Here is an 11236-nt window from a genome sequence, read left to right as displayed (position 1 = left end):
TTATCCAAATACTGTATAGTGTGTTCTCACTAAAAGTTACAATATTTCTTTCTCTGATCCTGTCTTTCTCAGGAGTTAAACTTATGTGGTATGCTACCTCCATGGGTAAAAAGTATTTATTCCTTTTTCATGGTATTTTCTTGACTCGTTAGAAAAGGCGTGACCTCATGCACAAAGCTCGTGGTGAACCTTGTCTCAGTACACGGACAATTAAGTTTCACTTCCCAATCTAACTGGAGTTAGTTCTAATAACTGCTATGTGAATTTTTGCCATTGGTTACTTTAAGAGTGTATGAGGAATAACAGTGGGGAGGGATCTGACTAAAGAAAACCATTATACATCTTTTTTTTCATTTCCAACTTTAAAGCGGCATCAATTACATATTAAGACTATAACCATGCTATATTTTATGTCTGAAGTTAGAAATAATTGGTATTACACAGTTAACTTCAGCCTCTACATCTTTTGCTAACAAGAAATTTTGGCTTTCCTCCCTACTCTTGTTCCCCATACCATGACCCTTGCTTCAGTTCCAACTAGATTCTTGTAAATACATTTTGCTTTGCTGCATAGAAAGAAGTATTTTAACACTGTAATTTTTCCTCCATTCAAATACTCAGTGTCTTCCTGGTTTTATGACTCAGGGATATTAACTCTTTTCTCTAGAGTGCCACTGTGATCCCAGATGCACTGAGTAACTTGGATGCTTGCTATGCAAAACACTTTGAGTAACCTTTATATAACCTAGTTGACATAGCTGAGTATGCATATCTCAAATTCCCTTCTCAGTACCCAGGATTATTAAGACTTAACTGTGCCACAATAACTTCACACCAAAGCACCTGCTGTCAGCCCTTCTAAAACATGACTCAGTTCTCTTGCTCTGCATCCTGGAAGGGAAATCTCCAGTCTGAGTTACTATGACTTTAGCTTAGGTTTTCTCTACACTCACTGCCTTTAACTCAATTAAATCTTGTATTCTCCTTTTCCTCAATATTTCTAACAGAAGGGATTACCACTTCAAACATAATTATTCAAGAGCACACACAGCTGAGGAAAATACATACAGAAGGAAATCTTTAATATCTTGATTTTTTAGAAAAGAAATTCTGAGGATGATTTTTTAAAAATCTAGCTTTTAAGGGAATTTCCATATGCAAAAAACTGTTTTGTTTGGGAAGGGAGGACATTCATATGTGCTCTTAAATTTAAGTTTTAGTAGCAGACTGAGAGTGAAGGTAACTTCAGAGAGGGGCTAAGAACACTGGCTTTGGAGCCAGACTGACTTCAGTTTCATTTCTGGCACCACATTAGCTGTGAGACAGAGGCAAATCTACTAACTTAAATTTTCCTTACATTTAATACAGAGGTAATTATTCCTATCTGGGCTTATTGTTGATAGGGTTAAAAGATACAGTGTATATGTAGTGTAGAGCAAAATGCCTGCCATATAAGAAGTGTTCCATAAGTTATGACACTTTTATTTCCAAACCTCCAATCTCTTGGAGGTGTAACCATGAATGGGCACTTGATGCATGTAAGTACCAGAGGTGAGCATATTTGAGCACAGAATATCATCACATAATTTTCTCTTCCTTTTAAAGTTTATTTATTTTGAGAGAGAGACAGAGAGACAGAGAGACAGAGTATGAGTGGGAGAGGGGCAGAGAGAGAGGCAGAGAGAGAATCCCAAACAGGCTCTGTGGCTCTGTGCTGTCAGCATAGAGGCTGGTGCAGGTACAAACTCAAGAATCCTGAGATCAGACCTGAGCCAAAATCAAGAGGCAGTTGCTTAACCAACTGAGCAACCGAGGAGTCCCATGTAATTTTCAATGGAGAAAGAACTCTCTTAAATTCATTTTTATTTCTCTTCAAATTTTGTGCCACTATCCTTTAGCTTTTCAGGTTGTCAATGGTACATGTGCCTGGCTTCTAGAAAGCATGAATTTAGGGTTATATGATGTCTGCCATAATAATGCACCAACACACACACACACACACACACACACACACACACACAGTTTGGGAACCTGATAGTGTGATAGTGACCAGATATGATCTACGATAGGAAAGTTCACATTACCCTTTAATAAAAAACAAAAAACAAAATAAAATGAGTTTCTCTGAAGATTAAATGGAAAGCAATCTGTAAATAGAGTTGAAATTCTAAAGTTTTCACCCTTGCTCTCCCATTTATGAAATATATGGCCTTGGACAGAGCTCTTTCCTTTGAAATGAAAATAACATCCTCTAAAATTTTGGGAGGATTAAATAGGATCATGTATGCAAATAAGCTATCAATTTGTGCTTACAGTTGGACAGATTGTTAGATAAGGTTTAGATTTTCATTTTCACATCTGGATTCAGGAACTTCCAACTTAGTTGATAATTGTATTAGGCCAAGTAAATAAAGATTTCCCACCCTCCCTCATTCTCTCCTCCCCTTCCTTCCTTTCTCTCTCTTCACAGAAGCCAGATGGATTAAATCATTAGATCATGTTAAGAGAGAAAATAACCCATACTCTAAGCATATTATATAAAACCTTTAACCATCAGCAGGCTGTTTGAAGTACTTTTATCGGATTTAATTTTTTCAAAACCATGAGAAAGTTTCTGATAACTCATAAGTAGCTTTAATGGCACAAGGTACACTTCTGTTTAAGAAACTGCTACCAGCTGGGTTTCCTTCTAAGGAAATATATAGTTTTTCAATCTAAAATGAGAAAATCTTTCCTGCACTATTTTCTACATAGGATTATTTTTGAGAAGAGCCAAGATGAAAGAAATTAGAAAAAAATGTTTACAACTGAGAAGTTAATGACAATTTATTATTTTGTTGCTACTTCCCAGTGCTACAATTGCATTATCCTTTTTCTCTTTTGAATCTCTGAGAGTTCTGAGACTTTTGTACTAAAAATTTATTGAAGAAGACTTATTCTTTCTCCAACACTTCAAAAACATGTCTCTTGATGCTTTGGTGTGGAGTTTTAACTGCTTTTGTGCCTTTCTTTTTTTTTTTTTTTTAATATTTAAGTCTATTTAAACACATTGCCCAATGAACAATTAAACTCTGACAGTTCTATTTATGCTCTTGTTGTGTATTTGTTATTCAACTGATTGTTGAAATGAAAATTCCATTGGTGATTAAACTAAATGTATTCCCTTCTGTAAACAATGCTCTGCTCAAAATTTTTTAATCCATTAGGATATATGCGTGCAAGGAGGGGAAAGCTTTCCTTAAGCATTTTGAGGTTCTTTTTAAAAATAATATTCTCCATTCCTTCAACCAATAAAGGCAGCATTTACAATATTTTCCTCTGAAAAGTAATTTATTTCAACCACATTTTTAATAGTAACTATCACAAAGGGTTAGCTCTGACCAAGGGTCATGAGTAATATATATCTCAAGTAGATTCTCATGTATATATTATCTAAGTAATATATATCTTATAGGTAGAATCTGAAATACTGTAATTAGAAGAAAAATAGTTTACATGGCTTCCTTTTAATATAGAACAGCTCTGGGACATTTGATTTCTATAAAATGTTAATTCAAAGACATCAGAATAAAAGGAAGTAGAAGCCATGATCTGCCATTTCATCTTATGTACTCTTAAAACATATTTTCCAGTAATTTACCAGTAGTAAGGACCAAACTAAAAGAAATATATTCTTCACAATGATGATAATAATGATAGTGATGATGATGATGATGATGATGGCAGCTGATAATTATTGAATTTTGTCTTACCTGGCTTGTCTTCCCTCAGCTCGTTAGATTTCAAAGAAGTGAAATTCATGGGTAGAAAGATTAATTCAACTAAGGTTATGGTAGAGCTATGACTTGAACTCAACCAATATGACTTCAGGTCAATGTCAGACTTCCTTTATGCAATCTTTCTTTTATATATATATATTATATATAAAAGTTTATATATATATAATATATATGTATGTATTCTGAGAGATGGAGTGTGCAAGTGAATATGTGCAAGTGGGGGAGGGGCAGTGAGAAAGGAAGGGTGGGGAGAGAGAGAAAGAGAAAGAGGGAGAGAGAATCCTAAGCAGGCTCTTTACTGTCAGTACAGAGCCCAACACAGGGCTCAAACTCAGGAACCATGAGATCATGACCTGAGCCAAAATCAAGAGTCTGATGCTGAACCCACTGATCCACTCAGGCACCACTATGCAATCTTTCTTAATATGTTTACAAAAGGTTGGTTTTGAAAATCATAATGTAAACCAGTATGACATTATGCCCATTTATATCTACCTCTTTAAATGCCTTTGTTTTAAAATAAAATCTGTAAGCTTTTATTTTGTTTGTTGAAACTCCTTACTTAATATTCTCCATCTGGAATCTCTTTTGGGACATTCTAATATACATCATGCAGGGACACAGATTTTAATGAGAATTAGTTCTGTAAGAAATATCCCTGTTATGTATTCTTAAAAACTAGAAGTGCTCCATGATGTAAAAGAAAATGAATACATACACACTGAGCTTATATAATACTTTCTGTTTGAGTGTATGGTCTGCCTTAGTAATATTAAAAAGCATTCTGGGTTTGGTGTATTTGGTATGTTTAGGATTCATTTCTGGATATTGCCACTGCTGTTAATGGTTGCTTATCAATATCAGACTAACCTCCCTAAATCACTTGCTTTCTATTATTTACTATGTCTATTAAATCTAGACTCCTTTCCCCATGCAGCTTCTTGAGCTGGCTGTCTTACCTCCCCACCAAAAATCCCACGGGGTCTTAGCAGGAGCTGGCAACTCCAATTAGTCAGTCCCTTTGTCTCTATATTCTCCTTACCTGTAATGATCATGCCTTTCTCCCTACTTTTATTTATGCTCCTTCCCAGGCATGTGATTATTGTTCTTTATTCTCTTTCTTCTTCAGAAACTGATTCATCCTTCAGCATCCTTACTTTCTTGGAGAAGTTTATCAGGTTACCTCAAATCAAAATGATCTCTCATTTTTCTCAATTCCTAGACTATCTTTAATACAATGTCCAGTTCTTGATTATAGATTATATTGTATTTACTCTGAATTTTTGATTTGTAAGTCTCACGCACTTACCAGGTTATAAATTTACTAGATTAAATATGATCAATTAATCATATTCTATACAGAAGTGTCTCACCTACAAACTTTAAGTTAATGCAGTTTATTGACAATTAGAAAGGTGCAGGTCAAGGAAACATACTTCATGTTTGCTGACCACCTTCATATGACTTTATAAGTTGTGTGAAGTCATTTCAGTCTTGTTCATCTGGATCAGGAATATTTGGAATCTTTGGAATATTTTCTTGTTTCAGGTTTACTTATGATAGAAAAAAAGAAAGTTAATATGCACACTGTTTTTAATGTTTATTTACTTATTTTGAGAGAAAGAGAGCACAGCAGGTGAGGGGTCGGGAGAGAGGGAGACAGAGAATCCCAAGCAGGCTCCACACTGTCAATGCAGAGAGCCTGACATGGAGCTCAAACTTACCAATCATGACCTGAGCTGAAATCAAGAGTCAGACACTTAACCAACTGAACCACCCAAGATCCCTCATATTGGTGCTTTTAAAGGGTTACTTTGAACTTGTGAACACATGAGTTTTCGAACAAATTTTTAGAATTTAACCTGTTTCTAAGCATTAATATATATCTCACAAAGTTAGGACTCAAAAAGTAGTCAGTGCTTTGTTGCTTGTTTTCCTTCAGGTGTAAAGCTTCTTGAATATCTAAACTAATGTATCATGTATAAACAAATATTTTTCCCACGAAACTGGTTAATCTAACAAGTTGAATAGAATGCTGTGGATTCTAGATATAGGCATACACATTCACACAGTATATATTGTACAAATAGAGCTATATAACATCTACTGTATCTGTATTATAGTGAGAGACATGTTGGTATCACCTTCTGCTTCTCTGTCAGTTTATTCTCCTACTCATGCCTGTTCTCCTACTCAAAAGTATGTACTTATTGTAGATGCTGCCATGGGAGATATATCTGCATCAAAACATAGCACAAATTATATTTCTATACAGAAATGGAAAATGCAATCCTTAGATTCATATGGAATCACAAAAGACCCTGAAGAGCAAAAGAAATCACAAAGCTGGAGACATCACTCTTTCTGATGTCAAAATATATTACAAAGCTTTAGGAGTCAAAATAGTATGATACTGGCATAAAAACATGCATATGACTGGGGTGCCTGGGTGCATCAGTTGATTGAATGTCCTGCTTCGGCTCATGTCATGATCTCATGGTCTGTGGGTTCAAGCCATGTATTGGGCTCTGTGCTGACAGCTCAGAGCCTGGAGCCTGCTTTGGATTCTGTGTCTGCTTCTCTGTCTTTGCCCCTCCCCTGCTCATACTGGCTCTCTCTCTCTCTCTCAAAAATAAACATTAAAAAAACAAACAAACGGGTATCTGGGTGACTCAGTTGGTTAAGAGTACGACTTCCCCTCAGGACATGATCTCACAGTTCTTGGGTTCGAGCTTCTTGTTGGGCTCTAGGCTGACAGCCAGCTCAGTGCCTGGAGCTTACTTCAGATTCTGTATCTCCCTCTTTCTCTCTGACCCTCCCCTGCTCACACTGTCTCTCTCTCTCTTTCTCAGAAATAAATAAAACATTAAAAATGTTTAATAAAAAACAAACAAGCATATAACCAATGGAACAGAATAAAGAACACAGAAATAAATCTGGCATTTATGGTCAACTGATCTTTGACTAGGATGCCTGAAACATACATACAATGGGGAAAGGATTGTCTCCTCAATAAATGGCATTGACAAAATTGGATATCTGTATTCAGAAGAATGAAATTAAACTTTATCCCACACCATATAAAAAATATCAACTCAAAATGGATTGAAGACTTAAATAAAAGACCGGAAACTATAAAATGCAGAAGAAAAGAACATGGGAAAAAGCTTCTTGACATTGGTCTTGGCAATGATTTTTTGCATATGATGCCAAAAGCACAAGCAATAAAAATAAAAATAGACAAGTGGGATTGCATCAAACTACAAAGCTTCTCTAAAGCAGTGGAAATAATCAAGTGAAAAGAGAGCCCACACAATGGGAGAAATTATTTGCAACTGTATATCTGATAAGAGATTGATATCTAAAATACACAAGGAACTCCTATAACTCAATAGCAAAAAAAAAAAAAAAAAAAAGAAAAAGAAAAAAAAAAGAAAGAAATCTCCAAAACAAACAGCCCATTTAAAAAATGAGTGAAGAATCTGAATAGATATTTCTCCAAAGAAGACNGGGATTGCATCAAACTACAAAGCTTCTCTAAAGCAGTGGAAATAATCAAGTGAAAAGAGAGCCCACACAATGGGAGAAATTATTTGCAACTGTATAAAAGAAAAGAGATTGATATCTAAAATACACAAGGAACTACTAAAAATCAAAAAAAAAAAAAAAAAAAAAAAAAAGAAAAAGAAAAAGAAAAGAAAGAAATCTCCAAAACAAACAGCCCATTTAAAAAATGAGTGAAGAATCTGAATAGATATTTCTCCAAAGAAGACATACAAACATCTGACAACTACATGAAAAGATTCAGACCATGACTCATCATCAGGGAAATGCAAATCAAAACTACAATCAGATATCAGCCCTACCTGATAGGATATCTATTATGATAAAGACAAGATATCAAGTGCTGGCAAAGATATGAAGAAAAAGGGGGCATCTGACTGTCTCAGTCGGTGGAGTATTGACTTAATATCAGGGTTGTATGTTCGAGCCCTATGTTGGATCTACATAGAGATTATTTAAAATTTTTAGAAAATCTTAAAAAAAGATATGAGAAAAGGGAATACATACACTGTTGGTGAGAATGAAAACTGATACCACTGTTATGGAAAATATGATGCAGATTCCCCCCAAAATTAAAAGTAAAACTATCATATGATCCAACAATTTCACTTTTGGGTATTTATTCAAGGAAAGGAAACATTGGATCTCAAAGAGATTTCTGCATTTCAGTACTTACTGCAGCAGTATTCACAAGAACCACAATATAGAAAAACTCTAAATGTTTGTCAGTGAGTGAATGTATAAAGTTGCACAAAAGTCACTCAAATGTACACACACACACACAGGAATATTATACAGCCATAATAAAGAAGGAATCCTGCCACTTGACATAATATAGGTGAACCTGGAGGATTTTATGCTAAGTTAAATAAGCCAGGTTCATAAGACAAATACCAAATGATTTCACTTTTATGTGGAGTCTAAAATAGTCAAACACAGAAGCACAGGAGAATGGTGGTTGCAAGGGCTGGATGGAGGGGGAAATGGAAAGATATCGATCACAAGGTACAAACTCAGTTATAAGATGAATGACTTCTGGAGATCTAATGTACAGCATGGCAACTGTAGTTAACAATACTGTATCTATGCTTGAAATTTGCTGAGAGAGTAGATGTTAACTCTTCTTAGCACCAAAAAAAGAAAAAAAAAGGAAAAGAAAGAAATTGATATCTATGTGATTTGATAGATATGTTAATTAACCTGATTATGGTAATCATTTTACAATGTAAACATGTATCAAAACATCAAGTTATACAACTTAAGTATATACAATCTCTGTTCATTAATTATACCTTGATAAATCTAAAGAATAAAAAGGGATCCTGGGGAACACTGAATAGATTTCTTGAGCACCTTCTCTGGACATCTTTTTCTCTTTGGACCCTGTCTCACAAATTCCAGCCACTCAGGCTCTAAACGTCAGCTCATAAGATCCCATGAACTATTTGAGGCTAGTTTCCAAAGTCTGAAAATTGTTCTTTCATAACTGTTTAGGTTTATTAATGGCAGTAGGGACAATTTATTATCAGGTGTTCCTTCATGGCTGGGAACCTAAATCTCATAACCTCCATTTGGTTTTAAATGGCATAATCAAAATTACAGATTTTTTAAAAAAACATAATTTTTGGCTTTTTTGTTCTCTGTTCCTTTTTGTTGTTTGTTTGCCATTTTTCAACCCATGTAGCTCTAACCCTCTTTTCTCTCCAATGTCCAGAATTTCTAGCCCTGTGCTGTGCTCATAGATTACTGCTGCCAGATGAAGCATCCAGCTGCAAAGCTCTAAAATGTGTTGTATCAGAGATGGCATCTGGGCATTCAGCTGGCCCATCTGGCAGAACTTTCCTTAGGACTTTTTATGGGGCAGCTCCTTTCTTTATAGCTTCTGTGACTATAGAGAAAGCCACTAAGCTTTTTCCAGAGTTGAGCTGGGGTCTGACCCTTCATTTTTTTTGTTTTTGTTTTTAGTGTTTATTTATTTTTGAGAGAGGAAGTGAGACAGAGCACTAGCAAGGGAGAGGCATAGCAAGGTAGAGGGAGACACAGAATCTGAAACAGCCTCCAGGCTCTTTGCTGTCAGCACATAGCCTGGTGTGGGGCTGGAACTTGGGAGCAGTGAAGTCATGACCTGAGCCAAAGTTGGAGGCTTAACCAACTGAGCCACCCAGGCTCTGGGGTCTGACTCTTCCTGACTGCCTTCATTTCTTAATTGATAAACTTTTGGCTGACTGCCTACTGTACTTAGAGAAATTGCTTGATATTTAATCTGATAATTAGGATGCTTTTTAAGTTTTAATTCTGAAAGCAAGTGTTCATCTCAGTCACCTTTGGGCTGGAAGTTTAATTATTTCAAAGTTAGATGATGCATCAGCAGCTGTCAGGAGGGATGGAAGGCTCAATGCATTGTAACTTTTAGTATTAAATGTAAATAAAAGTCCCTAAGGAATGCTTAGAAGTAAAAAAGAAAAAAAAAAAAAGCCTAGTAACCCACATCCCCTAAAAGTTTTAGACTCTTCTTCTGTGGTTATAGCTCCAATAATTTGGGAGTGTGTTTTGTATTATTAGGCATTAAATTTTGCCAAAATTCTACCTGGCTATTAATTCTGGGCAACTTTGTTTGTGTTCTAGAATTATTAAGATGAAACCAGAGAGAGAACTCTGTAGTAATAAAGCAAGCTGTCATTGGCACACGTTCTGTCAGGAAACTGTTCATCTCCATCAAAATGTCATGTGCTGCCTTTTATACTTTTTCCAGATAGAATTTAGCTATAAATAAGTCTTTTTTTGAGTTTCTTTATAAATTTTATTTTTATTTTGAGAAAGCAAGAGAGAGCAGACATGAGAGAGGGATGGAGAGAGAAAGAATCCCAAGCATGCTTTGCGCTGTGAGCCCGGATCCTAATGCAGGGCTCAAACTCACAAACCATGAGATCATGAACTGAGCCAAAATCAAGAGCTGGATGCTTAACTGACTGAGCCACCCATGCATCCCATAAATAAATCTTTTGAAAGCATTTTACTAATTTTCTTTCTCTAGTAACTTTCTAGATCTTTCTAGATCTTTCTGATCAAAGCCATTGGTCCTTGTATACATTCCACAGTAGACAACAATAAGTCTATCTTTCAAAAACATTATGACTCCATGTTTTTTAAAATAATTATTAAATTTATAATAATATCAAGAGGCAATTTTATTCTTACTAATTAAAAGTAGCTTCAGAGAACCCTGTATACCAAAGACATTTAGGGTAGTGCCCTTAAAAGGAAAGAAACAAACTATAAACCACACAGACACACACACACACACACACACACACACATACACACACATACGCATGCATGTGTGTACATGCACACACACATACTTCCTGTATGCATATCAATTGTTGAAATTTAAAGAGCCCTTAAATTTAAGTGTATATGCCAGTAAATGCCACAAGTTGTTGGAAAACTTCATGGATTAAATTCCTTTTTATAGAGATTGCCAAAAGGTACCTCAGTTGAGAACTATTGTATACACATCACCTTTGATATCTACTAGTAAAACAGGAATTAATTTTGAGTTTCTAAAATATAGGCATTACATTAACAGTTTGAGGGTATCAGGCAGTATTCAACTATGTGGATCAAAAATGTTAATTACCAGGTCTCTCAAACTTTCATTAAATTCCACAACCTGTAAATCTCATGTTTTGTTATAAATTCATTGTGTGCTAACCTGTCTCTCTAAATAAATAAACAGAAAAGATATGTTCTTGAGGACTTCAAAAAACCAAGGAAAGAATTAAATGATGAGCTTCATTGTGATATAAGCAATATAATTGAAGCATAGGTAATATACTGTTGGAGTTTAAAAGATGGGGAGAAGTTAATTCTCCTTGGAAGAATAAGAGAGT

Source organism: Hyaena hyaena, unplaced genomic scaffold (assembly GCF_003009895.1).
Source record: "Hyaena hyaena isolate Hyena2069 unplaced genomic scaffold, ASM300989v1 scaffold_566, whole genome shotgun sequence".
In the NCBI taxonomy this organism is placed as follows: Eukaryota; Metazoa; Chordata; class Mammalia; order Carnivora; family Hyaenidae; genus Hyaena; species Hyaena hyaena.
This window is presented reverse-complemented; position numbering follows the sequence as displayed.